This window comes from Martes martes, assembly GCF_963455335.1.
Source record: "Martes martes genome assembly, chromosome: 18".
In the NCBI taxonomy this organism is placed as follows: Eukaryota; Metazoa; Chordata; class Mammalia; order Carnivora; family Mustelidae; genus Martes; species Martes martes.
The window spans coordinates 30086021-30092318 of record NC_137906.1 but is presented as its reverse complement, the minus strand read 5'-3'; the positions used below and the strand labels follow the sequence as shown (position 1 = coordinate 30092318).

At 48.7% G+C, this 6298-nt stretch overlaps 1 protein-coding gene across 1 annotated transcript in view; it reads left to right on the top strand.

The window, feature by feature from the left end:
* Nucleotides 1–1622: 1622 nt before the first annotated feature.
* MRTFB (myocardin related transcription factor B) overlaps nucleotides 1623–6298 on the top strand; it is a 181539-nt gene continuing 176863 nt past the window's right edge. Inside the window, exon 1 of the mRNA XM_080830358.1 lies at nucleotides 1623–1678. The gene's annotated coding sequence lies outside the window, so the exon portion shown is untranslated. The remainder of the gene's footprint in view (nucleotides 1679–6298) is intronic.

Below are 6298 nucleotides of genomic sequence, written 5' to 3'. Positions count from 1 at the left end.
CTGTGTGTGTGATTTTGGTACATGGAGGCGCACTCGTAACCTCTGGCCTGCAGAGAATGGCCATGTTTCTGGAGGGAGTGGACAACCTTGGAGAATGGGCAGGCCAATGTTTGCTGATGTTAATGTGACTGTCAGGTGGGCTGGGTAAGCCCATGCAGCCTTGATGCAAGGGGTAGCTAGAACCTCCCAGGCTCTTGATTTCACAGCAGCTTGCTGGCCCAGATGAACCGGCTCATGCTCACTCATGCGACTTACGTGCCAGGCAGTACTGGGCTCTAGACTCGGGCTTAGGTTCATATCCTGTCTCACTGTGGGAGCTCAGGCCAGGTTCTCCATCTCCCCCAGTGTTCGTTGTCCTATAAAGAATATATATCCTATTAAGAATTAACTTGGAAGAATATTGGTAGCAACCTTGAAATGCCCTCAATGGTTGCTAGCCCCTTTGCTTTAGAAACAATGATATAGGGGCGCGTGGGTGACTCAGTTGGTCACGCCCAACTCTTGATTTCAGCTCAGGTGGTGATCTCGGGGGTCCTGGATTGAGCCCAAGGTAGAGCTCTGCGCTCTGTGGGGAGCCTCCTTGGGGATTCTCTCCCTCTCCCTCTGCCCCTCCTCCTACTTTGTCTGTCTCTCTATAAAATAAATAAATAAATATAAAAGAAACCAAACAAACAATAATATAATGTGAAGAGTTCACCCCCGGGGAAGATGGCACACCTTTCTCTGCATCCCCTAACATGTATTCTAGCTCTTTGTCCTGTGTCCCATTCTACTGTGCTCTCTACAATCAAAAGGCCACTAGTCGAAAGAGGAGACTACTAAATATAAGAATATAAATAGTCACATAGTTTTCAGGGCCCTACACTGAGTCTGGCACAGGGAGGCCTCAGGGAGCTCATGTCCTGCAGGAGAAGCATCTTTTGGACGGCAGCTCCGTAAAACCATAGAGGTGAGAGCAGCCGGCCTCCTAAGGAGCGCCCGCCTCCTCTCACCTTAGTGAACCTTGGGAGGGAAGTAGAGACGGGCTGATGAGACTCAGCGTCCTCAGCCAAAGGAGGGCCAAAGCCAGGGCCTGGCGTTGTCTTGGAGGCCACAAAAATGGGGCTTTGGCTTGGGCGGCAGACAACCCCGGACGCCAATTCCTAACAGTGTGACCTGGGGCTAGTTACTTAATCTAGCCAAGCCTCCGTTTTCTCCTCGCCGGAGTGGGGAGGATGGTAATACCCACTTCGCGGGGCTGTTGTGAGGGGAGTTGCAACAGTACTTTGCGCCCAGTAAGCACTCCCAGACCCGCTGCTAGGATTACCGCAGTCAGTGTGGTCTGAGCCTCTGCAAAGGCTGGCAGGTCCGGGGCCCCGGGCAAGCGCATGCGCACCCGGCCGGCCAGGTGAGGGGAGTCGGCAGTCGCGCACCTGGCTTTTAACCCTTCGTGGTCACGGACGTGGGCGGAATGGCTGCAGGAGCCCGGACGCAGGGTCGCGAGCACGGCTTGGCCTGACCCCGCGGCGGGGCGCTGCTTCTGGGGCACGGGCCGTGCCGACTACAGGCCGGGGTCCGCGCTTGCGGCGCTGCGCCCGGGGGAGGGCGGGGGAGCGCCGACGGGAGCGAAGTCTCGCGAGATCGCGCGCGGCCGGCGGTAGCGGCGGCGGCGGCGGCGGCGGCGGTGGCGGCCCGGGAGGTGAGCTGCTAGCGGCGGTGGCGGCCGTTGGGGGCTGAGGAGGGGGTGAGGGCGGCGGAGACGCAGGGCCGGGCGGGGGAGCGGCCCCGGCGAGCGGCCCGCGTCCTGGGGCACCCGCCCCGGTGTGCGCGGCGGCCGCAGCGGAGCCGCCCGCCCTGTCCGCGCTGTCCCGGGACCCGCGCGGGCGAGGCGGGGCGGGGCGGCCGGGCCGGGGCCGCGGGGCCGGCCGGGCCGGTCCGGTCCCCTTCGCGGCCGGGCCCCGCGCTCGGGTGCGACCCTGGGGGCCCGCCTCGGTTCCCGTGGGCGGCGGGGTTGACGCCAGGACGCGGTGCCGCTGGCCGCGGCAACACGGTTTACCGAGTCTTTGCAGTCTGCCGGGCACTTAACTTGCGCCGCTGCCGGGCTGCACAGAGAGGTGAAGCGCCCAGCCCAGAGTCACACTGCGCGGAAGAGGTGGGGTGGAGGGTTCAAACCCAGGCGCCCACGCCCGGTCCTTGCCTCCCATCCTTCTCCCCACCCCCACCCGCAGGGTTTTAGGGCTCAAATTCCAGTCCTAGGGTCCCAGATGGGCTGCAGAAGCTGTGTGGGAGCCCCCCTGGGATTGCGTGCAGCCTGCTATGTGAGTTTCTTAGGGGAGGGTCTTCGACATTTGTCGTATTCCCAGAAGGGTTCCTGACCCCCAAATGGACAGGAACTCTCGTTGGGGCTCCGCTTAAGACCAGAAATGGCCTTAGAGCAGCCGGTGTGCGCCAGGGATGGGTTGTCAGGCTGCATACAAGTGAGATATTGGAGCCCAGGGCTTGCCTTAAACAGAGGAAACTTTCAAGTTTGATTTTGGTTAAGCTCGTGATTCCACTCTTTGGAAGCGGTGGTGCTCAACCTTGTCACAACCGAGGCCCCTCCCCCTTTGCAGCAAACTTTTGTAAAGCCCACCTTACTGAAATTCATCAGCAGTGTAACCCGTGCCCACACGTAATTGAAAATCCGTGTGATGCTCCAGTTTACACGTAAGGGAGAAATACAGGAAAAATGTATGACAGAAATTGCCACATCATGTACATCTAGCGCGGTACTGGGTGCTTCCACCTGTTTCTAATGAAAGATGTTTAGACTGATGAGCAGTAAAACTATCAGCATTTTCAAACGAGAAAAGGAAAGAGCAAAGATAGAGACAGACCCTGGCGTGGAGGGGGAGGGGAGCAGAGGGGGAACCTAAGTGTTGGGATAGCCTATTTATGATAATAGAGGAACAGCTTAGATGGAAGTAAGGATGACATGCCAAGATAAATTACAGAGTCAGTCAACACCTAAGTAATAGTAGTATATTATAGAGGCCTCTATGGAGGGGACCGTATTTTAAGTCTACATTATATGGGACCTTTGTGTCACAAACTTTGAGATGCTGCTACCTTGAGCCACAACGCTGGAATCCTACCACTTATCACTGAGAACGAATAAAAGATGGAAATTTTTGGATTCAGGGTCAATGTCTCATTAGTTCAGATATGCTCAGTATTAATGACGTTGAGTTAATAGTGTGTGATGTGAGGAAAGAGCCACTAATTTCAGACATACAGTATCTCAACTTGTCTCACTTTAGCTGCCTTCTCCTAAATTACTGGGGTTTCCCCATAATTGCTTATAAAAACTTTTCAGTGTTCTAAAGTGATGCCAGTTTATGGTGATTAATCTGGCTAGACTTTTTAAAGATTCTCAGAACCAGCGTGGATTTTCATTATGTGTGTCTGTTCCACGCATTGTGTGAAATCCAGCATCTTGGTCTCCAGACACTAAATGACAGTCTTGTTCCCCAGTTACTTTTACATCTAAGCATCTCTCTTAGAGGACAGTACCAGCCCCCCGAGATTTACTCTAAACAGCAATCCACTCTCTACTCCAGTATAACAGGAAAGGGGGCAGAATTTAACTGACAAACAATTTTTGTTGGAAAAAAAATTTCCCCTGTTCTTTCTGAGGTAACTGACATACCAGAAAGGTAGGCTCTTGGCTCATGACAGTCTCATTGATTATTCTAGAATCTCAGATGGGAGATAAAGTTAGTACCTATGTCCCTTTGAAAAATTTGCTTCATTGAGATTCTTGTTAGAAATGCTGACCGCTCAACACCTGAATGAGTGAGGAATAGAAGGTTGGAATGGACTTGGGATGGGACAGTGATAATGTGTAGAATAAAAAGGTCTGAATTAAAGTAAGATATAAATTAGTGTAACCATTTATTAAATAGCCTTTTTTTTTCTTGCTAGTATCCATATTAGAGAATTTAGAAAATGTAGATGTGTACAAAGGTGAAAATAAAATGTCCTGTAATCACATAGGTCCTCAGTCCTCCTAGTGTGGCTTATTAGAAATTGTCTTTTTCTTTGAAACTGTTTATCTTGCCAGGAGGAGGAAAATGCTGAGTCAAAAAGTTCTACTCAGACTAATATATGGCTGTAGTGTAACATTGTACATTCCTTCAACTCTTGTTAAATCTGCAAAGCAAATTTATTTTTTTGTTGAATGGATACGATGCTGTGAGGTGTTTATTGTTCATTGCTTGTTACTTTTGAAAGGTGCCATGGAAACAAACAAGTAAAGCCTCTTGTCAAAATAGAACCATAAGGTATATAAAATTGACTAGAGTTAGATACGTTAAATACTTTCAGATTGGAAAATTATCCAGACTGCGAGTAATTAACTTTTATTACTTTGAACAGGCAGTATCATGTTGCAGGGTAAAAAGAGGTCACTCCTCTTTTTTTCTTCACTACTTTTTACAAAAATCACTACTTGAAAAAATATATATAATTTGTACCAAAGCGAAACAAATAATATGAATTGCAGAGATACCGAGATTTCCAGTTGCCAAGTATGGGGATACATTGTTAAATGGGCCAAAATCCATGCCTTTTTAGATGAAAAGGAGTAACTTACTATGTACATATCTTTGAGCTTTATAATTAAGCTATTTCATTATTTTAAAGGTGCATATCTAAAATGGAATGCTATCTTAAAATTGGCATGTCATGTTTTAATTGGCAACTTTTCTTAGCAGTACATGAAATAATTGTGTGTCCAAGAATTGATGGTGTCTTACATTCAATGAAATAGGGAATATGTGGGAATTTCAGCACACTGATTAATGTTTAACACGAAAAAATTTATCCGGAGTGTGACTTGCAAAATAAATGTACCCGACATTTCTAGGTACTTCCACCTAGACTAGAATTCTTTACTTGAAAGATTCCTGTAAGAAAACGTAGCCCCTCCACCCCCTTCACCGACATGTAAAGCGAATGAAACATCAGTGTTTGTATATAAGAACAGTTTTTTAGAAAGAAACTGGTGTTTTTTCATGGAGAGCAGGTGGTATGGCTAATGGATATGAGGTAAAGTTCATCAGACAGTATAACCCAACAGATATAAGGGTATGGGGTTTTTTGTGGGTTTTTTTTTTTTTTTCCATTTCGAAATGCTCCTGAGTCCACTCATAATTGAAAGTTTTCTCAAATGGGACAGTCTTAAATTGGACTTCAACAATTTGTAGCTGTTTCTGTTGTCTTAATAAGAAATATTTTTGAGGCCTCCTGCCTGGCTCAGTCCATAGAGCATGTGACTCTTGACCTTGGGGTCGTGAGTTTGAGCCCCACATTGAGTGTAGAGATTAGTTAAAATCTTTAAAAAATATATATATATATATTTATACACATTCAAGATATATTTACTACATGTTCAGTACAGCCTTTTTTTTTTTTTTAAGATTTGAGAGAGAGGGGAGCGCATGCACGATGCGGGGGAGGGGCAGAGGAAGAGGGAGAGAGAGAATTTCAAGCTGACCCCATGCCAAAAGGGAAACCAGCAGGGGGTTTGATCGCAGCACCCTGAGATCATGACCAAAGCCGAAATCCGGAGTCGGAGCCTTCGCTGACTGAGCCACCCAGTGCCCCAAGTACGGCTTTCATTTTGGAGGTTACGTGGTATCTCTTAGCCAGAAAACCTGTGCAAGGACTTTTTCCATCTGATATTGAGGGCAGTTTCTGCAGGAAACTCAGCCACGTGAAGACGGTTTGCATACCTTCTCCCGCCAGGTGGACTTCAGCTTTTCTTCTCCAAGTGTGGCTCCCCCAGCCAGCGGCTGCATTGGCCGCCTCCTGAGGCTTGTTTGAAATGCAGACTCCCGGGCCCAGCCCAGACCCACTGAACTATTCATTCTCACAGAGCCCTGTTGCAGGTGATGCACAGAAACGTGTGGGAAGCCCTGGACTGGATCAGTTGCTCTCAGATTTGACTGTGCATCGTGGGGATTGCTCCCTCCGTTATTTCCAGAGTTTCTGGTCCAGTAAGTCTGGGCTGGGGCCTGAGAATTTGCGTTTTCACCAGGTTCTCAGGTGATGCTGCTGCTGCTGGCCTAGGGGCCCCTTCCTGTTCTCTCTTGTAATTCCTCGCCCCTTTAAATAACTCTTTTTATAGATTATTACAGTCGTAGGCTTCAGATTGGTTGAAGAAAAAGATTCCATTGTCTTTTATCATGTTGAGTGATGGCCCCACTATAGGCTCAACCGCGAGTCCGCTTCCTGATTTTCTGTCCCTCCCCACTGCTCACATATGTGTGCGCTCTCT